General features: G+C 37.2%; 1 long non-coding RNA gene across 1 annotated transcript; it reads right to left on the bottom strand.

Annotated features, from left to right (window-relative positions):
• On the bottom strand, window positions 1-27640 carry LOC144336136 (uncharacterized). The gene is made up of 3 exons (XR_013407637.1): window positions 27161-27640; window positions 5188-5528; window positions 1-558 (listed from the first exon to the last, which is right to left on the bottom strand). It is a non-coding gene; the product is annotated as an uncharacterized LOC144336136 (long non-coding RNA).

The raw sequence follows: 27640 nt of genomic DNA, 5'->3' as shown, positions 1-27640 counted from the left end.
CCTCAAATGCATATCCACAGCCTATATATATACTCCATATTTCCCATAAACATCATTGTTCAGGCTGTTATTACCTACAGGGTGAACCATTAAAAGACCTCTTAACTGGTTTCTACATTTCCCTGCTTGCTTTCCTGTAATCCACCCACCAAAGAAGCAGAGTTATTTTTAAAATAACGTAATTCAAACTAATATCATTATTCTATTTAAAACACTCTAAGACATTCCCATTGCACCCGAATAAAATCCCAATTTCTTAATCTGGTTGGTAAGCCCTGTACAACCCTGCTCCCCACCTACGAGCCTGTCTCATCTTGCTCATGCTTTTCTCTCACCCACTGTGCTCCACCTTCTTGCTGTTTCTTGGACACAGCCAGTTTATTCCTTTTTTACTGCCTTGCACTAGCTGCTCCCTCTGCCTGGAATGCCTTCATTCAAGGTCTTTGTGTGGCTGGTTCCATATCTTCTTTCAGATCTTGATTTATGTCACCTATTCTGAAAAGGGTGATAACCTAATTCAGCCATACAGTCACTTTATCACATTGATTAATCTTAATTCTGTGAAAAACATTTAACATCTACTTTTTTATTATATGCTTGTGTTTGCCTCTTCCAGAATTTAAGCATTTGAGAACAAATATTTCACCTATCTTTGTTCCTTCTTTATCCCCAGAATCTAGAAAAGTGCCTCTCACAAGATATGAATATATGAATTTTTAAACATGTATCCCCAAAACAAAATATACAAAACATTAAGATTTTATTCCCTAAAGTAGCTCAGAGACACAAAACACAGTGACATTGGAGGTGGCTTTCCTTAACAAAATACCCTGCTTACTTCCTTTTCTATCTGGCAGTAGTTGTTCTGGGGACAGGATTTAACAGGTCCAGTGAGAAGGCACAGCAGCTTTTGCTTAATCCATTCTGTTAATTGCAGAATGATTTGAAGGCTTAGAGAAGCAATCACAAAACCAAAACATATGACCTCTGACACAATCATCTTGTAGTAACCATATTTCTGAAAGAACTGCCACAGGCAATTTAAGGGATAACTCTCAACTAAGAGGTGGGCTCAGTCCTCATCAGGAAATATCAAGAAGTGCCCCTTGCCTCCTCCTTCAATTCTTTTAAATCAGATAAGTAAGAACATTTAAGCTGTCTTTGTGGGATCAGTAGAAAATGGCCTAGCCAGGGAAATTATTTTTTTTTCCCCTTTCTAAAATCCTTTTCGTTTTGCTCTGATTTCACTTTTTCTCTCATTCTCTGATGACACTGGCCAATGGTTGATTTTATTTCTCTAAAAGGTTAAAGCTAGTGCTTGGACAGGGCAATTTGGGGGCATGAGGAGCATCTAGACCAGATACCAGGTGACTTCTGCCCTGAGCTGGCTAGGCAGTGAAAGTGCCATGACACCAGGTTTGACCCTAATGCACAGAGCAGCAGGTGGGGCTTAGAGGAGCTCTCTAAACTGCCTTTGGCCAAAATGCCCAGGGTGAACTGGCCACTTGCAGTGCCAGGCAGTGGGAAGAAGAGAGGCCCGACCACTGTGACCACTGAAGGTTTGCTTTTCCCTTCCTTTGAAATGGAAATTTCAAGAAAACCTAAAAGTAAATAAAGGTTAAGAGTCAACTGAAAATATTGATTGTACAAACTTTTATTCTACATTTTAGAACCAATCAAGTAAATGAGGACTAAGCAAAAGCTGCTGGTTGAGAAAGCAAAACCTTCTCACTGGGCCTGTTGAGTCCTGTCCCCAAAACAACTACTGCCAGATGGAAAAGGAAGTAAGCAGAGTATTTTATTAAGGAAGGCCACCTCCAATGTCACTGTGTTCTGGTAAGGAAGAATGCCTTAAGGTTTTTCAACAGAAGGAATAATAGAGCTATTATGACAATTACAATTATGCTCCACTGATTTTGAGTCCAGAAAATCTCTGATTAAACTGAATCTTCTCCGTTAGAATCAGGAATCTAAAGAATCATTCATACCTGAAGGTATAATCAATTCTTTACTCACAGAACTTAAGAACTAAAATTATGGACTGCTCTGGAAAGTCCATTATGCATCTTAAAATTCTGCCCTTATTAAAATTCTCTCCTCTGTTAGTCTGTTTTTGCATTTCTATAATGAAATACCTGAGGCTGGGAAAGTTATAAAGAAAAGTGGTTTATTTGGCTCCTGGTTCTATAGGCTGTACAGGAAGCATGGCACTGGCATCCGCTCCTCATGAGGGCCTCAGGAAGCTTTCAATCACGGCAGAAAGTGAAGGCGGAGCAGGCATGTCACACAGTGAGAGTGGGAGCAAGACAGGGGGAGGAAGGGTGGGGCAGGTGCCACAGTGTTTTCAACAACCAGATCTCACAGGAACTCAGAGCAAGAACCCATTCATTATTTCAAAGACAGCACCAAGCCATGAGGGATCTGCCCCCATGACCCAAGTATCTCTCACCGGGCCCCATTTTCAACATTGGGGATCACATTTCAACATGATATTTGGAAGAGAAACACATCCAAACCATATTCACCTTCTTCACAAGGTCAGGGCCTAAAGTGTGAATTACCTGCTACAATCTTCAGAGTGCCATAAATTGCGGAAACTGCTTAATTTCCTGCTCTGTGGTCTTTAGGTAAGAAGTACTAGCTTATGCTTAAAAGTAGAAATTTGATGTAATGATATGGGATTTGATTACACAAGCTAAGGAGAGAACACATCTGATCCCCAGAAACAAACAGAAGCAGGAACTTAGGCTGGCTTTCACATCTGGACTCTTTTTTTTTTTTTTTTTTTTTTTTGGCCTAATTCTTCCCTCCTCTTTCTTTAGAGTGGCCTCCTCTGCTTCTCTAGTCACCCAGGTAGAGAAAGTGATCCCAATAGTTGTAAGTTTAGATATTATATTTTCTCTGCTACATCAGAGAATGATCTCAGTTGTGATTACAAATTTCTAAGAAATAAGTGTGCTTTCACCATTGGTGGATGGGTACAATTCACAACCCCGTCCCACCTCCCCTGCCCTTATAATTCTCCTCCAACCTTAGTGTAGCTCCTTGCTACATACCAGCTGATCCTTCTAAAGTTTCTCCCATCTTTAAAAGAAAGCCTACCATTTCTCTCACATCAAGAAATCAGTCAGCTATGATCACTTTAATCACAGCTTCAGACAATGTAATGTCTGAAGAAGGAAACCAATGGTTATTGAATATCTACTACGTGTTTGTTAATTTATGTGTAGTATCTCATTTAATATCCACAATAGATATGAGGATAGGTCTTAGACCTTTGTAATAAATGAAAAAAAAAACATTTATACATAGAGAACTTAATGTAGCATGCTCAGTAACACGGCCAGCATGTGTCAAGGCTAAGCCTGTCTGTGAAATTCAGACATTTTTTCTTACATTCTACTCTCCCCAATTTTTTTAACTATGATAAAATTATTTTTTTTTTTAAATACAAGGACACCTTATAATCTTTTCTTGAGATTATTGCTCTAAGAGATTTGGGTTTTCTATATCTCACCAGACGGAGTACTTGTGATAGTGTAAAATGATTATTTGGTCTTCTTTCCTATTTTCTCACATACAACTCCTAAAATCCTTAGAATATCCAAAGTGATACCTTTTTATATGCTAATGAATTGACTGATGGTTGGCAGCTCCTAAGTAGCTTCAGTATGGGGCCTGGCCGCTGGAAAGACTAGGGCAGGATTAGAGGGTTGGGACTTTCAGCCCCTCCCCTCAACCTCCAGGGAATGGAGAAGGGTTAAAGGTTGAGTTGATTTCCAATGGCCAATGGTTTGATCAATCACTCTTGTATAATGAAGCCTCCATAACAACCCAAAGGGACAGGGTTCACAGAACTTCCAGACAGTTGAACACATGAAGGTTCCTGAAAGGCGGCATGCCCAGAGAGGGCAGGGAAGCTCCATGCATCTTCCCCATACCTTGACCTCCCCATGTCTTTATCTACATCCTTTGTTACGTTCTTTGCAATAAACCTGTAAACCTACGTGTTTCCCTGAGTTTGTTACCAGTGGAAGTTATCCAGGCTGCCAGCAGTGACTCCATGTGGATCGATAACAACCTCAATTCTTGCCTCCTCAGAAAAAAATAATTCAATTGAGGGGCAAAGGCAGAAAAAGAGACCTAGGCAAGTTTCAGAGCAGGAGTGGAAGTTTATTTTAAAAAGCTTTAGAACAGAAAAGAAAGGAAAGTATTCTTGGAAGAGACCCAAGCAGGTAACTTGAAGAACAAGTGTGATCTTTAACCTTGATCCTAGGACTTCATAGGCTGGCCCCTTTCCCATGATTCTACCTTTAGGGTGGGCTGCCTGCATGCACAGTGCCCTCCTTATGCTTGGGAAGTGAGCACATGCAGTGTGTTTAGGAAGTTGTACACATGCCCATCGGAGGCTTTTCTTCCCTTTTCTGGTGGAGTGTGCCCAGAAGATCATACTCAGCCATTTTGTCTCTTACTGTGCATGCCCAGAAATTTGCTCCTGACTGGCATCTGCATTCAATTAACATTTTAGTGCAACAGGTATAGACCATGAGGAAATGGCCTTTCCCTGGCACCGGCTGCCAACCTATCACTTTTAGAGAGGCAATGTGATAATTGTCAAACCATCACCCAACATTCCTAGTAGGTGGGAGAGGACCCTCTCCTGCCCCACTCGTGCCTGTCTAACTATCTGTAACAAGTTCTGTGAGCCACTCTAGCAAACTAATTGAACAGAAGAAGGGAATTGTGGGAACTTCTATTTACAGCCAGTCCGTCAGAAGCACAGATAAAACCACCTGGGGCTTGTGATTGGCATTCAAATTCGAGGGCAGTCTTGTGGGACTGAGCCCACAACCTGCGGTATCTGCTGCTATCTCCAGGTAGATGGTGTCAGGATTGAAGTGGAGGATACCCAATGCTTGTGTCCATTGCAGAATTGATCTCTTGCTTGGTGTGTGGGGTGCAGGGGAGGACCCACATTTGGTCACAGAAGTCTTCTGTGTTCATTATTGTGGGATGACAGCAGAAGAAAATCTGTTTTCTCCATAGTTTATTTTCCTCACACAGTACTTATGTGCTTATATTAAGTTGAGCAATCCAGATTTCATTGGCTTATTACCCCCTTCACTATTCAAATCCCATCAATGACTCTGGCCCACCTTCTCCCTAGTGGCCTCAAAGGCATCTCACCTGAGCTCACAGGCAGGCCCTCCTAGACTTGCCTCCTCCCATCCCCTGAGCCATGATCCATGGCCCAAGGAGCCATTTGAGAGGGCAGTCTCCAGATTTTCCTAATACAGACGCTCATGGCAAAAATGCAGCTCACTATGCCATGAGTCCTACAGCGTGCTTTCTCCAAAGCTGCAAAATCTTGAGATGATCTAGAAGCTCTGTTTCATTTTCAAAGTTAAGGGCACTGAGATACCATTTTGTTCTATTTAGAAGTGGATAGAAGACTCCTCTCTCACTTTCTTTGTTCTTTTTTTAATGTTTATGCAGGAAAGATGCTATGCTTCACTCATTTTTGAATCCTGTGAGATAGAGATAAACAAACCAAGTGAGCACTAAGTAAATGCTTGATGAATAAATAAAATCTGTGAGTGTTAAGTGCCTGATCTCAACTCAGTTGTATTGTTTTGTTTTAATATACCTTCTAACTGCTGCATAAAACCGAAATACCAAAACTAAGAATGGTTCTGTTAGACCCTCATCCTTAGAAGGCTTGTCCTGGAAACATGATCCCTATGGACCAGCATTTCTCAGCATATGTTTCATGGAACATTATTCTGGTAAGATCTAAGCAGATAGCAACTCTGAAACCCAGTAAGAGTTGACTTTGTAAGATAAATGCATGCACATTCCTCCATCAGAGAGTAATGTGCAGAGTAGCCTATGAAGGACTGTTAAACTTTGAATAACAAGTTCTTTTCCAAATGCATGTGGCCATAGAAATACTTGCTCACTTAACACCTATTAACATTACTTCTAACTAAAGGCATATTAATAAGGAAATATTCCCTTTAATGTAGTGTTCTTAAAGCGGAAAATATTTCATCAAAATAATACCTGGAGAGCCATGATGCAAGACTGGAGATCTCAAGGAAAACTTCATTCCCATTCCCCAATGCATGATCTCCTTTGGTAGTCACGTAATAGCTGGGCCTTTCCCAGATATCTTCTCCAGTGAAACTGACAACCCACTCAGACCAGAAAGAAATCATGTGTCCATAAATTCCCACTTTCAGGCCTACTGCACCCTTGGCTCTCTATCTCTGGGGCTGACTATTCATGTAAAACATGGTGCAACTAGAAGGTAAACAAAGTAAAGATAAAGTGAATTCTAGTTTGCCTTCAGCACTTTTTAACAGTCCAAGATGGTTTCAAGTCTTTTGCTCAACTTTGGAAACATCTATTATCAATGGATCACAGTATTCCTGATCATGTGAATAAAGTCAAAGCCAACAATTTTGGCAAAATTAACAATAATTGTACCCCACGAAGAGACAGTTACTTATTTTCTTTTTACATGTAAGTGGTCACATTTAAGTTTCTGTAACAGTCATCTTCTAGGAACAAAAGGAATGATTACACACCTGAGCTTAGCTATACAGTGATATCAAATACAAGTTTTGGTATCTCTCCAGATGATCTAAAATACTAACAGTCAAGCTAGTAGATTTAAGGCAGTGGCCTCTAAAATAAGACATATTTATGTCAGGGGTTTTTCAAGATGATGTACTGGGATACTGAGAAGAATTCTAACACTGGAGAAAAATAATAGAACTTTAACTTTTATCCTTTTCCTATTAATGCTTCTACTTTCTTTGTATTTTCTAAGGTACATAGCACCATTTCAATGAGTTCTTTTTTTTTTTTTTTTTTTTTTTCAGGCTAAGGAGTTCTCTTTTTATGGCATCTACAGCTTTAATGAGAAAGAACTAGACATCGAACTAACATCTGGCCTGTCCCAAATCACACTGAATAAAGAATCAGGTTCTAAAAATAAAGTGCCAACAGTTAATTTTAAAGCAGATATTCTATGGAACACTGACTGCTAGTCCTATTATGGATTATTATGCAGAATGCTCAGTGTTCCAAATATCTTTAGAAACTTTGTTTTGCAATTTTTCAATCTGTTAATGATCTTCAGTTCCACATTGTTGAACAGGAGATGTTCAGTTCTATTGACTTTGAATATTGCCTGTTTTTCCTCTGACATTAAATGCAGGCCTGGGACCCCCAAGACATTTCCACAGAAGAGCTACTGATGGTAGTTAGCTATAACTTATCTATAAAGACAAAGACCTTTAAGAAGACAATAACTGCTGTTTATAAATCTCTCTATAATTTGTCCTCAAATTAAAGGTTGTTATGATTCAACATTAAGATGACAAATTCTGAGTGGGAAAATTGAGACTATTATTAATTTTTTGTAATGGAGAAGAAGGTTCATTTTCAAAATAGACTTAGAGTGGCTTTGTTGATTAGCATAATAATAAGATGGTACAGTCTCAAATATCATTATTAACCTTCTAAAATAAACTTTTAAACCAAAGCATTGTCAGTCTCTATAATTTCACCCGTGCAAGGAAAAAAGCTAAGCCATAGGTTTCATGAAATCAATGAATGAGTTATTGTTTCTACAAAACATTTATAATTTGTGTGCATGAGTCTGTGTTTTCTTTTTTCCCTCGTTATTTGACCATGCTGCATGTGAAACAGATCTGTGAGTACAACTGTAACGACATTGCTGGGGCTTTAATAAATATAAATAAGACAAATTAAATCAGGTAAACACTTAATCGAAAAAATGGGATTTGTTCTGTATCTTGAAGGCTTAGCACCTTGTGGAAGCTCAATAAATATTAAATCAAGGTCACAACATTCAAGACCTGTTGAATCACAAGGAAAAACTAATTTCAAAGTCTTCAGCTATCTATAAAGGACCCCCTGCTTCCAGGCACTGAATTCCAATTTTAGGTTTCTAACAGGTATGCTTTAACAGATAACGCTTATAACACTCTGCATAGGGAAAGATATTATTTGTGATGCAAAGAAGAGTGAAAGCTTTTTGAATACAATGAATAAAAGTCCTAGAAGCAAATAAGAGAAGACTGAAAACCCCAGGAAGAAAATGATTCATCAGGTCAATCACTGAATAATTTTCTCTACTCTCTAATTGTAAAGATGCTTTGAGAATCTCAAAACCAAGTTTCAAATCTCAAGCCAAATTTCAATAACTTCATAGGTGAATTGAGAGCTGTGTGTGGACTAGAATAGCTTGAAGTAAAGCCAGTAAACACAGATTAGCTCTGGATAGTCTTACTCTGCAACTTTCTAGAGCCTCCTCTAGAAAAGTTAGATTTACTGAATAAACCTAGATTTCATAATTATTACTTTATATATAAAGGTGCTCAACAACGTCCTGTATACTCTGGAATTGCTTCTAGAAAAGTCCCATAAAGATTTTTAATAAGACCAGGTTCCTATTGTAGATCAGGTGCCTAATGTTCACGTCAGGGTCCTGGTCTAGGCATTGAGTAGGTAGTTGTGTAACCTGAGCATTTCCTTTATAACCTGTCTGGTCCTCAGATCTATTGTAAGTAAAGTGGAGATGGTAACACTATGCAAAAGGTTTCTGTGCAGATTAAGAGAGAAAATATATGGAAAATAAACTGCATATAAGAAGCTTGGAATAAATAATTGTTAAATCTAAAAGGGATTCAAAAGAATCTAAAATCTAAGATTCTCCAGGTGGAGCAGATGAAAGCCTTTGGCTGCTATATTGGTTAACTACAGAATGCTGGAGAGTATCAGCAAGTAGCATCAGGCCATAGGGTATCTACCACCAGTCCCCATCCATGGATGGGAAGATTTCGGAAAGACTCTGGGATGGTTTCAGAAAGTCCAGAGGGCACTGGACTGAGTCAACACACTCAGGTACACTTTAATGCCCCCTTTGGAAGTCAATACCATATTCAGTTTCCCAACATAGAAAGGCTTTTGAAAGATGAACCAATTCTGCACCACCTACAAAGCTTCAGATTACTTGAAGTATTCATTAATTCCGATGACATTTTTTGCCTGTTGAAATTGTTCAAGGCTGACCTCAAACTTGGCTTTTCCCAAATATTTCTCCATATCAAATGTATGCTTTTCCACCACTGAAAATCATATTGCATTTTGCATCTATAAACACATCTCAATTTATCTTAACTTACATTTATTTGTATACTTGTCTTACTGTCTATGCTAATCTGCTATTGCCATCATAATACTGCATGAAAAACAACCCCAAATATTAATGGCTTACAACCATAACCACTGATTTTTCTCCTTTTACTGTGTTTATCATTTTCCTATGACTGGTGACTATCAGGTAAATGTTCTTTCCATGGTGGGTCACAGTAGTACTAGAAGATAAGCCAGACCACACAAACACATTTCAAGCCTCTTCTACATCATGCACACTGACATTCCAGGGGCCAAGGGAAGGCATGTGATCAAGCCTAACATCCAATGGGCAGGCGCGTATATTTCATATACACTGGTGGAAGTCTTGTCAATGGCACAAAGCTGTAAAAAATTGAGAACAATTATCCAGTATATATAGTATATGGCAGGCTCTATTATGCCAAATATGTAATGCTCATTTATGGAGTCTAAATAGCTCTGTGCTTTAAAAGCATTTGCTCCCTCCATCAATTAATTCCCAGTTAAGTACTGAAAACCCAAAACAATCCCATTCCTAGCACAGTGTCTGACACTTAGGAGACACACAGCAAATATTTGCTGAATTAATTTCTTGAATGAAGAGAAGTTCCCTTAATCCATATCAGGCACCTAGGTGAACTTCCTTACATCGTTTTTGTGCTTCTTGAAGCCACAAAATATTTAACCTGAAAATCTAACCAACAGCACTTCAATAGCACTCCCATCAATAGCACTCCCAAAACTGTGGACTCTAAGAATCAGGCAGTGTCCTGAGTGATTAAAAAGAGGATTATCACCCTCATAGTCTCTATTAAATGTAAGGGAGCTGAGTCATTTCCGTGATTTATTACACAAAGGAGGGCACTGCATCAAGGAGGGAGATAAACATTTAGCTTTGCCTTTTTGTGAATGAGCCTTAGAATAAAGCCAGATCTGCTTTTCTGGAAGACACTTGTTTGCCATTCTCATTTTTTATTTTATAACTTCCTTTAGGCATTTAAAGTCTATGAGATCTGAAGAGTTGAATTTGGTAAGTAGAAACAAAATTATTGAGTCTTCATTTGCTGATTGTATCCATGGAAAAAGAAATTTTACTGACTTTCTCAGAGCATTGAAGTTTTCACTCTTAGTCTATAGCAACAAAGGGGAAAACTTATTCCTGTCTCTTCCCTTTACAATGACAGTCAAGTTTCAACTACAAAGATGCCTCGAGGCCCAGTGATTATTTAATTATCTCCTGGAAAATAATTTCCGAATGTGACAAGGGCATCAACAATCTCCTCAAGCCTGCTAAATTTACTTCTTCTGTCACCTTGTTGACTGTCTCCTCATATTACTTCCCCTGCAGGGGCATATCTAAATTTTGTGGAGTCTCAGGTTTATATAATTGGGAAGAAGGCTCTCAAAGAAAAGACTGGAAAATTACAAAGACAACATTAGATTTAAACAAAAGCCTGCCAGTGAGTAGCCCTGAAAACTTAAGCTTCGTTAGCACCAAGATTAATCCACATATGCCCCCCCCCATAACTAATGCTGCCAGATAAAATACAGGATGCCTAGTTAAATTTGAATTTTAGGTAAACAATAAATAACATTTTTTATTATAAGAATATAGTCTTGGGGACAGATATATACTAAAATATTAATCATTGCTTATCTGAAATTCATATTTAACTGGGCATCCTGTATTTATATTTACTAAATCTGACAACTCTACTTAAAACATGGAGAGAAAAGGCAGACACCTAAGTTCCTACAATAAATCTACAAAAGCCACGTGGGTCTCTTTAGGCCTTCTTTGACTTTCCTAGATAATTAGGACCATGGTCTTTATATGAATAAATGTTGCAGAATTGAGTTTTATTCACCCCTGGTTAAACGCTATAAATTTTAAATTAATTTTTATATCTAAAAATTCTATGTAGAAGAGATCTGGCATGAATGAATGCTTTTCATTCAAAAATAACTTCAGTAGCAAAGAGACAATAATAATTAGAAATAAATGCCAATAGATTGTCATATGAAAGAAACTTTGTCACACTCAAATTCCCTCAGTAATATATTCTAACGTCTCCTAGCCTTTACAGTTAAAATGCCCTATCATCCTCAAAATTTGCAACCTAAACCATCCTGCTTGAATTCAACCCTCTTGTCCTCTCCTTAATTTAATGGGAAATATCATTAATTAATATATGGCTTTCCAGACTGGAACACTATTGTCTTTCTCAGGCTACTCTTCTCCAAGGAAAACGAACAAACAAAAAGCCTCCATTGCATTAGTGTTTGCTCCAGGCAGTGTCTGCCAGCACTCTCACAGAGCCGACTCCTCCACACAGAGATACTCCCCACACCTCAAGATACTTTAGTTGTAAGGTTTGACCACAGGTAAGAATGCTAAGGAAAATTTTAAATGAATGTTGAATATAATTTGAAAATAATCTCATAAATACAAGTTTCTGTACTATTTTTAAGATATTTTGGGAAACCTCATGTGTATTTTGAATTTGTCCTCATACTGACAATAAAATGGAAGTCCTTGTCAGATAAAAGAGAGCGGAAATGTGTTTCTAAGAACCATATAGCAATCAAAGAATGAAATTCTCTATCGATGAGTCACCTGCTTAATAGTTTGGTTAGATACACATTCAGGTACACAGAGCAAATATTGAACTGAAAAAATGACCCTGAATGCAATCCAAAAATGTTCACAAGACTGATATTATTGAAATATTAAAATAAATATAAAATTCAGTACATTCCGTCTGGGAGTGGTGGCTCACGTCTGTAATCCCAGCACTTTGGGAGGCCGAGGCGGGCGGATCACGAGGTCAGGAGATCCAGACCATCCTAGCTAACACGGTGAAACCCCGTCTCTACTAAAAATACAAAAAATTAGCTGGGCGAGGTGGCGGGCGCCTGTAGTCCCAGCTACTCGGGAGGCTGAGGCAGGAGAATGGCGTGAACCCGGGAGGCGGAGCTTGCAGGGAGCCGAGATCCCGCCACTGCACTCCAGCCTGGAGGACAGAGCAAGACTCCGTCTCAAAAAAAAAAAAAAAAAAAAAAAAAAAAAATTCAGTACATCCCTTCTGAAGTGACAATTTTGAAAGCACTACATAGTTTATAAGTTCTATTAGTTTCTTTTGAAATGCTTATCTCTCTGTAATTGCAAATTTTTTTCTTCATATATAATTGGAGAAAATAAAAGCACTTATTTCATTGAGGTGTTGTAGGGATTAAATGAGACTATATTTAAAGCACAACACAATGACTATAATAAAATAAACACTTGATAAATACTTTGTATCAGTATCATTTTCAATACTCATTTTTAATAAGTTATCAAATATATGCATATAGGAGATATTTTTTGTCCTTTCTCTTCTTTTAGTTTATTTCTTTCTTATGCCTTTGAGTGCTTGCCATATTGTCAATTATTTAATAGTTGCATGAGTATAAATATAGATTTTTAAGTAGGGAAATCAGTAATTTTGTATTTGATCAATATTTTTGTATCCTACACATGTATGTAATATACCTCAGAATTCTGATAGTATTGTACAATTGATTCTTGAACAACTTGGTTTTGAACTATGTGGGTCCACTTGCATGTGAATTTTTTTCAATAAATATATATATAAATTTAATATATAAATATAAATATATTCCATATGATATATAATACATTTTATATAACATAAAAATATATAAATTTTTTTGAAATTTGCAACAATTTGAAAAATGTTGCACACAAACCACCTAGACTAGGAATATCAAAAACATAAGAAAAAGGTAAGTATGCATTAATGCATAAAATCTATGTAGATATTACTCTATTTTATCATCTACTATCATAAAATACACACAAATCCACTATACAAAGTTAAAACTTATTGAAACATGCACCCACCCAAACACAAACTGTACATGGCACCATTCATGGTGGAGAGAAATGTAAACAAATGTAAAGATGCAGCATTAAATCATGACCGCATAAACTTAACTGTAGTACATACTGTACAACAGTAATCAATTCATAGTCACTTCCTGTTGTTCTTGCAGTGAGCTCAAGTGTTGCCAGTATCCGTTTAAAATACTTTGTGACACTAATCATTTCTGCATGAGCAGTTCATTCCTCTAATAAATTGCAGTAAAATGTGATCTCTTGTGTTTCTCGTGTATTTTTCATTTTGTTTAGTGCAATACTTTTAACCTTGCATAACAACATGGAACACGTACGAACTGCCACTAGTGATGCTGGAAGTGCTTCTGAGAAGCAGATAAGTCACGGTATTGCAAAAAAAAAAAAAAAAAAAAACCCTGAATTGCTTGATATGTATCATAGACTGAGGTTTGCAGCTGCAGTTACCCGCTATTTCAGAGATTCATCTGGTAAACAAATGACTAAACTTGTGGTATCAATACATACAATACAATACTACAATGTATTTCCACTTATGATTCTCTTCATAACATTTTCTTTTCTCTAGCTTTCTTTATGGCAAGAATATACTATATAATACATATAAATTGCAAAATATGTAATTGATTTTTTTGTGTAATTGTTAAGGTTTTTGGGCAACATGGTCTATTAATAGTTAAGTTTGTGGGGAGTCAAAAGTTCTATGTGGATTTTCAACAGTGTTGGGGATCAGTGGCCCTAATTCCCATTTTGTTAAAGAGACAATTTTATTTACAATTCTATTATAAAATACACTTATTTCAATGCTAATCAAGGTAATTTCAAGGATTATTGGTGCTAAATAAGTATAAATATCCTATTAAATTTTGACCTTAAAATAAGGTGAAATCTATGCCTCCATAACTTTTATTCATTGCTATTAGCTCTGCCCTCTGAAGAAGCATTCTTTCTTTCATTGAGTAATCCAATAGATCTTCCTTTGGCAGCTCCTCAAGTACCATCAGAAAATGTCTCCTTAGTAGCTGCCCGTCGTTTTTTTCTTCAGTTTAGTTTACTCTATCTTATAAAAACATTGAGAGTCTACAGTACACTAGGAGTTGGAGTTATTCTGCACACTAAAAACGAAAAGAACGAAACACAATCTCTGACTGCAAAAAGATAAATTTAATGGGAAGGCAGATAAAGACAGAGAAACTTAATACGAAATAAAATTGAGTTGGGACAGTTCTAGGAATGAGACACACCTACCCTTATGATTCTTCGTGATTATCTTTCTCAGCCTTTTACTTTCCTTTTACGTTCCTTTGTATACCATGCAGCACAGGCACTCTCAACCAGGGTAATTTTGCCTTCCAGGAGATGTTTGGCAATATCTGGACATTTTTGTTGGCTTTCTGGGTGGGAAAATGGAAGTTCTAGTGGCATCTAATGGATAAAGGCAGGAATGTGCTAAAAATGCACAGGAGACTGCCCATGCCACCCTCAACAAAGAATTATCTGATCAAAATGTTCCATAGCTTAAGAAACCCTATCTAGCTTTTTTTGTTTTGTTTTGTTTGTTGAGACAGGGTCTTGCTCTGCCACCCAGGCTGCACTGCACGGTCATGGATCATGGCAGTTCAGCCTCCTGTGCTCAAGCAATCCTTTCTCCTGGGCATCCCAAAGTGCTGGAATTACAGGCGTGAGCTACCACACCTGGCCCCTACCTCACTTTTCAATGTCCTTTGTAAAGTGTGGAATTTAGCTTTAAAAAAAGGACACATAATTCTAGCTGTCATCTGACCAATCTGAATACAGAACAACCTTTATATTGCTGAATCTACGCTTTGCACCTGAATTAATTAGCCTAAAATGGAATTTAAAAAATTGAATAGTCATTCACAGTATTGGCTCACAAGGAGCTTATAAAACTACTATATTGTTCAATTTTTTTCCATATAAATTGTTTTGTTCATTTTAACTATAGTTCTAGCCTGCTGAGAACTTCTGAACCTAATTTAGCTATTGTCAAGTTTGATACGTTCGACCTTTACATCTTTATCCAAATACTGGCAAAAACATCAAGAAGACTAAACCCTATATTTTTAAACTGCAAAAGTAACTTGAAAGCTCGAAATTGGTCAAGAAAACAAGACTCCTAGGAACAGAGTTTCAATAATGAGTCTGCTACACGAACATTATTACTTGCCCCCAAAAACAATGCTGTGAAAGTATGGGTTAGTCAGGGCTCTCCAGAGAAACAGAACCAATAAGTACATATATATGTGTGTGTGTATATATATATATGTGTGTGTGTGTGTGTGTGTGTGTGTGTGTATACTCATACATACATATATATACACACACACATACATACATATATACACATATACACACACACATATATTTATTTATTTATTTATTTATTCATTCATTCATTCATTCATTCATTCATGGGAATTGGCTTCTATGTTGGAGGGAATGGTATAAGTCCCAGAGTCCGATGACCGCATAACAAGAACCTCTTATCCAAGGGCAGAAGAATTTGAATGTCTCAGATCAAGAAGACAGACTTTGCTCTCCTTCTGTTTAAGCAGATTGACTAACGTTGAACCACATTAATGAGAACAATCTTCTTTACTTAGTCTATTGATTCAAATGTTAATCTTTTCCAGAAATGCTCTCAAAGATACACCTAGGAGGAATGTATACCAGTTATGTGAGCATCGCTTAGTTTAGTCAGGTTGAGACATAAAACTAACCATCATGGAGTAAATAGTGTTAGACTCATTTCCCAGCTAAGGACACAGAGCTTCTGTGAGACTGGGGGACATTTCCAAGGACACACGGCAAGTAAGTGAGCAGGAGGGATTGTTACATCACCTACATATAACTTCAAACACCATGAATGGTCTTTTTAGTACACTGTTTCAAAAAACAACAACAACCAGATGCCAATATTGAGTATGTACAACAAAGCTTTACCTGTGTAGCTAACCTTCACAACACATTTGCAAAGCAGGCATTATTGCATTCATGTTACAGATGTGGAAACACTGAAGGTTTAGAGCGGCTGTGATTTGACCATAGGTATGTGACTGCTAAAAATCAGACCTATAATTCATGCTTCATTCACGTGGCCCTAACACTGCCACATTGCCTCCCACCAGAGACCATATATCCACTTACTACACAGCCAGCCAGTTCTCACTTCCCTTTTGTACAAAGACTTGTCCTGGAGTCTCTTTGCCAAATGCTCTCTAGAATAGCAGCACACTTTGCTTTAGCTCATTGAGACTCTTATCACATTCATGTGTTTCGGAAGAATGTAAGTTTATGGGTAATTGATTTTTAAAAATTCCAGAGAAAACCATAGAAGCAGCCTAGTTCTTTACTCATCATTAAAACACAGAAAGAAGCTATCAATTTTCCCATATGCTAGAAAATAAATGTAAAATTTTTCTGCCTTTAAATGTTCCACACTTGTAGCATTTTACTTGGAAAAGTTAAGATTTCTTTTATATCTATTTAAAATGATACCTTGGCCAAGCACAGCGGCTCACCCGTGTAATCTCAGCACTTTGGGAGGCCGAGGCAAATGGATCACCTGAACTCAGGATTTCGAGACAGCCTAACTTGGTGAAATCCCGTCTCCACTAAAAATACAAAACTTAGCTGGGCGTGGTGGCACACGCCTGTAATCCCAGCTAGCCAGGAGCCTAAGGCAGGAGAATCACTTGAACCCAAGAGCTGGAGGTTGCAGTGAGCCAAGATTGTGCCACTGCACTGGCATGTGCCAACCTGGGTGACAGAGTGACAGTGAGACTCTGTCTCAAAAAAAAAATTAAAATTAAATAATCCTTTAAAAATACAGAGGGTGAGTTTAAAATCGAAGTTCAAAAGAGATGAGGCAAATATTATAAAATATTAATACATTTTAATATAAGTGATGGATATACGGGTATAATGTTATTTTTTCTACCCTGAGAATAGTTGCAATTTTTTATAATAAAAAGTAAAACAAAATATAATGTTCATGATTCGATAATCCTTGTCTTCTCTTTAGAAAGTAATTTTTCTTTAAACTATTTTTATCGTCCATTAATTCAGTTCCATATAATTTACTCCAAAATATTTTTCTCAAATGCAATTTTTAAAAATCATTAGATATCAACCTTTAAAAGATAATCAGAATCCCAATAAAACCCTCACTACAGTCAAATCATAAAATCTGCCATTTTTACTTCAGGACTTACTAAATATGCTGTCTTTAAGTACAACATTAAATTCATATTTGATTTACTATCAAATGCAGGATACTTCAATTGCATTTTAGATCTCTCACATTTAAACCACATTAACAGGGTTGAAAGGTGTTGCTGAGGTTGACAAGTGTTGGCATAACAAGTAAATGAGACGACTGTCATTTTTACATGTATGAATTATTCGACAGTATTATGAGTCAGGCATACCCTGAAATGACAGTTACTCATTGAGCTCACTGTAAGTAAAGTGAACTACTCCTGCAGTGAATTCAAAGGAGAGGTATAAAAAAATCTACCTTTCGGTTTTTCCAAAACCTTTCCAATTTTTGTAATATTTTCTTTAAAAAGGAAACACTGCCAAAAAATAATAAAAGACCCTTCATGAGTATTTCATCACTATAGGCTGCTCCAGATGGTAGCAAGGTGTCTGTAGGTCATTCCCTTGTGTCATACATGGGAGGCAGAGAGCATATTTTCACGGAGTCTTGAAATAGGCATTAGCAGAGAAATAACCTAGCTGATCATGCACTACATAAGTATGACTGCTTCCCAAGACGAAACATCACACAGATTCTCACATCAGTAAAGGACTAAAACTACTGTGTCAGTATTGGAGAGCTCTGATTCTATTCCTAATACTGAAGAGGGGTTTGAAAAAATACTTCATGCAAATAAGAGCTATCTTTTCTTAAGAGCTCACTGTGCTAAGCCCTTTATGTACAATAACTCCTAAAATCCTCATCACTATTTGTGATGGTTAATTTTATGTGTGAAATCAACAGGGTAATGGGGTGCTGAGATATTTGATCAATCATTATTTTGAGTGTTTTTATGGGGGTGTTTCTGGATGAGATTAACAGTTGAATGAGTTGACTGCATAAAGCAGATGGCCGTCCATAAGGACAGTGAACCCCATCTATCCCTTGAAGATGTGAATAGAACAAAAAGACTGACGCTCCCCAAGAGTCCAGGAGTAATAAGGAATTCCTCCTGCTTGAACACCTTCAAATGTGAACATCAGTTTTTTTCTGACTTAGGACTCAAACAGCATTGGCTCTTGCTGTGTCTTGAGCTTGCTATTTTTCAGGCTGGAATTACATCATTGGCTCTCCTGGGTCTCTGGCTTGCCAACCTACCACGAAGATCTTGGGACTTAGCCTTTATAATGATATGAGTTCATTCCTTATAATAAATATCTTTATTTATCATAACATACACATTCTTTTGGTTCTCTGGCGAACCCTGATAAACAAACTATATTATAAAGTAATATATTTATTCCTATTTTTCCAGTTAAGAAAATTAAGGATTGTAGAGCATATATTTCTTTTCAAAGGTTTCTTTTCCTGCTAGACTGTAAGCTCCTCCAGGATAAGTATTTTTGTCTGTTTCATTCACTGATGAGTCTTAAGCGCCTAGGATAATGTGTTTCACCGTAGCAGTTCGGTTTGTTAACCAAATGAATGAACCTACCTGGAAAGTGACAGAGCTAAGGCTGGAAATGAGGTGTGGCTGCTGCGCAGATCTGTTCTTTTAACCTTCATTATGAACTGTCTCTTAGATTTCCTTCATATTTTCAGAAGGCAATCTTCAAAAGAATAGTCTTTTTTAGAAAATTACTGGCCTAGTGAGTTCAGTCTTAAAGCTATTAATTCCTGAAAGATGATAAAATCAGGATCCCAAAATATCCCAATGGGTGGAACACTGGACTTATAAGATGAAATTTAATTAGGAAAAAAAAAAGTAAAGTCTTTTCTTTTATTCCAAACAGCAACTAAACTTATATAGATGTCAAAGGCATAGCTTAGCAAGAGAATAAATAAAAAAGTCCCTGGAGGATTAATTGACAGGGAGCTTGATATAAATCAGCACTGAATAGTGGTTGCCAAAAAAGCTAATGCAATTCTTGGCTACATTAATAGAATATTTTGTCCAGATCAAGGGAAATAATAATTCCATTCAATTATGCCTCTATATCAAACCACATCTAAACCACACACTTCAAGAAGAGAGGTAAACTGGAGTACATTCAAAGGAGAGTCACCAAAAAGATGAAGAGAATCAAAGTCATGTTATACCAAGATTAGCTAAAGGATCAGAAGATGAGTGCCAGAAAAGTCAGCAAACATCTGAGATGTCTTCAACATTTGCAAGGCTGTTATGTCTAAAAGATATTATTATTTTTTCCTAACTGGCCCCAGAATGTACTTTGGTCTAAGTAATGAAAAGTTAATGCTATAGTATACTGTCTCAGTTTTCCAAAAGTGACATTAACAACATCATGAAAATAGTTAAGATCTCACTCTCTGGTTGTTCAAAACTGACAAAGCTACAAATTGTACTTAGTTGGTAGGTAAGCTTCAGATCAACTGGCTGGAGTAGAAGACCTTTATGGTTCCTTCTAGACATAAATATTGTGATGCTCTAACAGGATATTAGAGCTAAAGGTAAAGTGCTCAGAATGACAAAAAAAAAAATACACTGAAATTTATTGTATGGTTAATAGCATTAGCACTGTGTAGAAAGCGTCCACTTACATTATGTTACTGAAACTGCATTGTCACAGAATTAGTGAGTAAGAAAACTAGAGATTCCTAGGATTCCAAACATCTTTCCTCCAAAAGGGAAGACTTCTTGTTTGATGACTGCTGACACTTTTCAGTTGTGCTTATCAAATCATGAGTGATCCTTTCTACAGGGGCTGTTGGTGCCAATATACATATACCCAGGAAAGAAAATGTGCCTATACCTGAGACTGTAAGGATCACCTGCATCAGAAATACAGCCTGTCTCTTTCCACTTCATCTACACTATGACTATTAAAAGAAAGTAACATCAATATTATAACATTATCTGAATATGACAATCTTTTAAAATTTTATTGCACCTAAGGTTTGCATAAAATATCGTATTTTGTATAATCTATTTCTAATAGTAATGCCAAGGGAAGTTTATAATAAAGCATCATTTCAAAGAATTTAGAATATTAGTCTAAACATACATTCTTTCTTTACTAACTGTGATTTATTTAATAAGCCACTAAATTATTCTAAATTTAGTTTAGTTAAAACTAAACTAAATAGTTTTAACTTAGTTTAGTTATTCTAAATTCTGTATAAGTTACAGTGTTTAGTTAGTCTAAGTTCATTCAGCCTATGTAACAACATTCAAAATCCTTCTGGGGCTTCCCACCTCATTTGGAGTAAAAAAAAAATTTAAAAATAAATAAATAAATAAATAAATAAATTATTGAAATGGCCAGGACAGTTTGATACAATGGGCCTCCTCCTTGACCTCACCTTGGTCTGCTCTCCCCTGTCTTGCTCAGCTCCAGCTACACTAGCCTCTTGGCTGGTTGTTGACTAACTCCTACCTCCGATCACTTGCTGTTCTACTCCATGGGATGCTCATCCCCCCAGAAGACTGAATCCTAAGCTCTTCAGGTCTTGAATAAAATGTCACCTTCTCAGTAAAGCCTTCTTTGCTCACCCTGTTTAAAATTAAAGCCCCTCTATGTGAAGCTTCCTATATCCCTTACCTGGTTTTATTATTTTCCCCAGAAATTAACAAAATTTACATTGTACGTATTTTATTTTGCAGAAGTACTTTTATTCACTGCTATGTTCCAGAGTCTAGAATGAATGCTTGGTGAATGAATGAGCTAACAAACAAATGGTGGTCTTTACTTTTGGGAAAAACCTCATGTAACTTCACTCTTAAAGATGGTGTGATACACTGTGTTTACTGCCTCTGTATAAAACTTCTCACCTAACATTATGTAGACCCCTCTGAAAAATGTCTTGGAGACAGTAAAGAAAAAACGATTAATATGTAATAATATCTCTAAGATTTAAACTAAATAATATAATCTGGCTCTTTTCTACATACTCTAACAACATAATTACAGAGCTATATGGTGGCTTTCTGTTAAAAACATTGCTAAGAGATAGACATATTAAATTAGGTAATGCATATTTTAGTCTTAAGATCATAGTCTTTCCAAAGAGAGAAAAAAAGTCTTATTCATTCCCTCACTTAGAAAATGTGTCCTCAGAAATATTTCCACCCTTATTATTAAATGCATTTTCCAATTCCTGTATATGGAGCCCAGTGCCAGGTGGTAGGAATGTAGGTTGAACAAGTGAACAAGAAAGTCCTGCCCTGAAAGGGCTTCGGATTCTAGTTGGGAAGAGGAAAAAAAGAAGATATTCTTATTAAACAGCTGTCCCCTTAGAATACGCAGAAACACCACCAACATTCTTACAGATGAATGATACACAAGAGGATCTGAAAGGTTTTAGTGGAAACAGCTCCTTGAATACTTGAGAAGGGATTATGAGTGGATGAAACACATCCGTCTTAGTTATAACTTGTTCTTAGTTGTTAGCTATTTCCTCTAATGCCTCTGAAGGATTAATAAGGTTATCAAGACAAAGTGTCACAACTGCTAAGTGTTTTAACCCTTATTGTGACCTGGCTGACAGCATGTGTGAAACCTTAATAGTATCAAATTGTTTAGTGCTGTAGCATGCTACACTATTTCATTCTTTCATTCCCCATGACTAAAGAACTTGACGATATTTTATATTGGTGTCACGATGGTGATATGTGATGCTATGACATTATGAAGGTTTATTTTACATAATGTTCAGCTCTCTACTTTTAAATCTCTCACTTAGTCATACTTTTATATCTTCATCTAAAATTCTCACCTTCTCAAGTTCATTTCCTAGTCAATCCAGTTATAGAAAGCAAATGCCTAAAGCACCATTCAGTAAAGCCAAGATAGGCATATTGGTTTTAAGTTACATCCTCTTCTCCAAGGAAATACCAGAATCGCAATTTAGAATCAACACACATTATTTTTTTCATAAATTTAGGTATGTATTTTGCTTGATTGGATCATGCCAACAGGTCGACATTATTTTAGACTGCTTTAAAACACCAATGATCTGAGAAAAAAAATTATGATTATTTTACCCTTTCATGATGTGGAATAAGAATCAATGATTTAATTTTGTTTGGCCTATCCTTTTACACATCCTGTATGTAGCAAACCATAGTTCCAGGATTTTATAAGATTCACTGAAGGCTGTGGAGAGAGTAAAGCCAGCCGTTGCTGCTTAACAGCACCTGTCAGGGAACGTTATGCTGCCAGCATATAGGCACCTTCCCTGCATTAACGAAGCTTGCAGAGATGAATACAACATGAGCTTCAAAGGTAATAGATGCTGCATTTTGATAAGGTTTTAATGGACATGGACATTTCAACGAAGCTATAATGGGTGACAGCTGAAATTCAGGATCTGAGAAAGCCTTTAATTAAGATTTATAAGGCCAGCTACTGGAAGCAAATATAAAATGATGGTTAGACGTGGTGAAAAAGGAAGATGACTAATGGTCCCAGTGCTTCGTAACTAACCCTCATTCTAACTTAGATGATTTAATAACATTTCCAAATCTGGAGAGTTTTGTAGCTCTGTGTCACAGGAGATAGAGAGGAACAACTCTGAAACTGCCCAGCCCAGACCAGAGTATTAACAAGTGACAGGCTCTTTGTGTGGGTGATGAATACCAATACCACAGTGTCCCACTGGCTTCTGATGACCAGAAACCATTATTCCCAGCAGTAGCAATGCCCAATAGAGTTTTAGGTTCATTCCCTATAATGCCAAATAGGCCTCCAAGCCTCTTCCCTATCCTCTCTTGTCCAAAAGCAAGTTCAAAACTCCCTGTGCAATCACCAGTGGAAATAACACTTCTACAGATCCAGTTTAGTATCAATGCTGTCACTTTTCTTCAGAGACAGCTCAAAAGAGGTGACCACAGCCTCACTGAAAGAGCATTTAGAGTGTAGTGTTAGCAACATTCACTATACAAAGAGTCCACGTTTCTTTCTACAGTTGGGAGATCATAAGGAAAAGGCATAATGTGTATACTTTTGATAGGATCGTGTTGAATGGGTGACCTTTGTTTCAACCCAAAAGAAGCCAGTGCCAAGAAGACAAAATGACTGTAAAAACTGAGAAATACAAGTGGGAGCTAAATGCTGAGTATACATAGTCATAAACATGGAAACAAAGGCACTAGGGAGGACTAAGGGGAAGGGAGGGGAACATAGGCTGAAAAACTACCTCTTGGGTATAATGCTCACCACCTGGATGACAGGATCATCCATACCCCAAAACCTAGCATCACACAATATGCCCATGTAACAAACCTGCACATGTACCCTCTGAATCTAAAACAAAAGTTGAAATTATAATTTGTTTTAAATACTGAAAAAATTCTGTGCACTAATTTCCACTATCCTCAAGCTGGAGTAAAAGTTTCTTTGTGTATCTTAGAATCATAGAATCTCAAACTGGGAAGGACACTAACATATCTTGTGCAAAGACATTTTTGGGTCTTAAATACTTCTACAAACTAAAATTAAGTACAATGTCTTAAACCCACAATATGTTCAATACAGTAGCTTTTTCGGCCAACATATGGTTTATGTTTTTAAGCAAAATTATGGCTGTGGAGAGGACAGTATAACCACACAAAATAGATGTTAAATATTTCTTAATTTCATTTTGAATAATTAAGATAAAAGAGTTAGATATCAGAATTATAGTGCTTTAACTTGGGCAGAAGTTAGAATTAGTAAATCTAAAGATTAGCATACAGCTACTCAATATATTTTCAAAGGTAAAATGAAGATAATACATACTTTTATTGCTATACAAATCAGCTGATAATGAAGACAAAATATTTAGCAAATATGACTTACTTTTTTACTCAATAAGCACAAATTCAACACCCTTCCTACATCGCAGTGTCATACACAACCTTCTCTCAGAACATTTTATTGTACTTATTCGCCTACAGACTAATTCTTCAATTAGTCTACAACTTTGCTGCTATGGTCTGAATGTGTCTCCCAAAATTTGTATGTTAGGAAATTTATCCCACTGCAACAGCGTTGGAAGGTGGGGCCTTTGGGGAGGCGTTCAGGTCATGAAGGTTCCACTCTCACTAATGTATTCATGCTGTAATCAAACAGTTTGATGGAAGGCATCTGTCTCTCTTTCCATTCTGCCATATGAGGACAAAGTGTACCTCCCTTCTGGAGGGTATGGCATTCAAGGCATCACCTTGGAAGTTGACTGCAGTCCTCGCCAGATGCTGGTACCTTGATCTTGGACTTTCAAGCCTCCAGAATAATAAGAAATTTCTGTTCTTTGTAACTTACTCTATAGTATTCCTTTACAGCAGTATAAATGGACTAATATGAAAATTAGTACCAGAGAAGTGGGGTATTGTAAATACCTAAAAATGTAGAAGTGACTAACTAATGAGCAGAGGCTGGAACTCTTTTGAAGTGAATGCTGGAAAAAGCCTATGTTTTCATGAACAGAGCAGTAAGAGTGATTCTGGTAAGAGCTCAGAAGAAGAGGAAAGCTGCAGTCCCAATCTTCTTAGAGATTACCTACATGGTTGTGAACACAATGCTGGTAGAAATATGAAAACTAAAGGATACTCTAATGAGGTGTTAGACAGAAATAAATAATGTCTTACTGAAAACTAGGAGAAAGGTTAGCTTTGACACAAAATGAAAAAGAAGTTGGCTGAACAATGTCAATGTCCCACAACTTTGTGGAAGGCAGAACTTAAGAGCAATGAGCTAGAATATTTAGAAAGAGAAATCTCTAAGCAGCAGTGTTTACTGCTTATAGTAAAATGTGAGAACAGAGAATGATTCAAAGACAGAATTTATAATTAAAAGAGAAACAGAATGAAAAGATTTAGAAAATTCGCAGCCTGACTTTGTGGAGAATTAAAAAGTATGCTTAGGAGAGAAAACCAGGGTGTGATCCAGTGACCATTTATTCAGGAGATTAGTGTGGACAGAAGGAAGCCAGTGCTACTCATCAAGACAATGAGAAATTGACCCCAAAAGCATTGCAGATATCTAGAGCCTCGAGGGCAGAACAGTTTCATAGGAGGGGCCCAGGGTACACATGGGTCCTTGGAGCTCACTGCACATGGCCACCACAAATCTCTGTTCCCTACCTTCCAGCACAGCTCTCCTCAGACACCAAGCTGTGACTCAAGCAGGACCAGTACAGCTCAGGTTGTCTCTCCAAAGGACACAAACTACAAACCTTGGCAGCATCCAGACGGTGCTAATCCTGTAGGCACACAAAGTGCACAAACTGTGCAGGCATGGTTTTCTGCACGAATATTTCAAAGGATATTATAGAGAGCCTCAGAGTTCCAAGCAGAGACCTGCCACAGAGGCAGAGACACTGCAGAAAGACTGCACTAAGACAATGTTTAGTGGACCTGTGCAGCAGGGCTGTCCTTGAGATCCCAAAATCGTAGAGTCTATGCCATGCTGTACCAGCCTGGGAAAGCTGCAAGCATGTGACTCCAATGTATAAGAGCTGATACTTGGGCTATGTCCAGCAAAACCATAGGGATGGAGCTTCCTGGGGCCTGGGAACCTCAACCTCCCCATATCCCAGAATGTCCAGAAGGCAGGACATGAAGATAAGATTACTCTCTAGCCTTAAGATTTAATCTTCTTTTTCCTGTTAGGCTTTGGGCTTACCTGGGATCTGTTACCCCATTTTTCTTTACTATTGCTCCCTTTTGGAATAAAACTGTCTATCCTATTCCTGTCTCACTATTACATTTTGGAAGTACATAACTAGTTTGATTTCACATACTCACAACTGGAGAGCAATTTGCCTCAGGGTGAATTATACCTTGAGTCTCACCCTCATATGTAGATGTGAGTTTGGACTTAGACTTTTGGGTTGATGTTGGAATAAGTTAAGACTTTTGGGAATATTGAGATGGAATGAATGGATTTTTCATGTGAGAATAATATAAATATGGGGGCCAAGGGTGAAATTCTATGATCTAAATGTGTTTCCCCAAATTTTTGTGTTGGAAACTTAATCCCAAAGCAACAGTATTGGAAAATGGGTTTTTGGGGGAAGTGTTTATGTTATGAGGGTTCCACACTCGTGAATGGATCAATGCCATTATAAATGGGCCTGATGGAGGGAGGCTAGTCCTTTTTTGCCCTCTGCCTTCTGCCATGTGAGGACACAGTGCTCCTTCCCTCTTCCCTGATGCAAGGTTCAAGGTGCCATCTTGGAAGTGGAGATTCCACCCTCACCAGACACCAAACCTGATGGTGCCTTGATCTTGAATTTTCCAGTCTCTAGAACTGTGAGAAATACATTTATGGTTTTTACAAATTATTCAGTCTATAATATTCTGTTATAGAAGCAGAAATGGACTAAGATACTTGCCAAAAGCAGAGGTTTTTTTTTTTTTTTTTAAACAATTTTTGAATTTTAGTGCCTAAAGCAGTGCCTGGAGCATAACAAACAGATAATAAATGGTTTTTTGGATGAAGAAGAGATAAAAGAAGGAAAAATGCCAGAACCTGAGCTAGGCTTCCAGGACAATAAGATGAACTAATCTGTAATTGATGTACTGCCTTTATATGTTTGTTGGGAAAATGGAAATGTAAAACTATATATGCAATTTACATAGTGAGAAAAATATTTTAATAAATGTATAAGAAATATAATTAGAGCACCAAGATCAGCAAATAATCAAGTCCAGAGAAAATTTTGTATGTTCTTTTTAAATTTATTCAACATATATTTATCAGGTACACATATATACTAGCATTATTTAAGATACTGTAAATGTCATACTGAACGAAAAAATGTAGTTTCTGCCCTTGTGAAGAAGTAGTTGAGATATTGTAAAACGTTACCTGTGCCTACTTGAGGTGATCACTCCCCCTCCATGTCCCTTGCCTTCCCAGCAGTAGAAATTGGAGGAAAATATGAGAAAGAGACCTAAGATAGATTGTGAGGAAGAGACCCACATTTAACTTGCTTGTGCCATAGTATAAATTTGGAGGAGATTTTGGAGACATCAATATTTACTCCATATCTATGCCAAGATTTTCAATCAGCTTTAGCAATAGTAAAGGTGTTTTTATCTCCATGTGATTCTCTCTTACATCTTCTGTTTCAGTTGGTTCTAAGTTCTAGACCCTTAAACAATTGGTAGCCATGACAATGGGGAGAAATAGAAATGTGTATTTTCTCAAAGTAGTTCTTATTGGTTAGCTGAACTGAGGAAAGAAGAGAAGGAATGCTGCCATCATTCCTGGCTCTAGCAGCTTGGTGGATGATGATGTCGCAGTGAGACAGTGAAGGCTGGGAAGTGGGTTAAGAGCATGACAGCT

The sequence above is a fragment of the Macaca mulatta genome, chromosome 17, assembly GCF_049350105.2.
Source record: "Macaca mulatta isolate MMU2019108-1 chromosome 17, T2T-MMU8v2.0, whole genome shotgun sequence".
Lineage (NCBI taxonomy): Eukaryota > Metazoa > Chordata > Mammalia > Primates > Cercopithecidae > Macaca > Macaca mulatta.
This window is presented reverse-complemented; position numbering and strand designations above follow the sequence as displayed.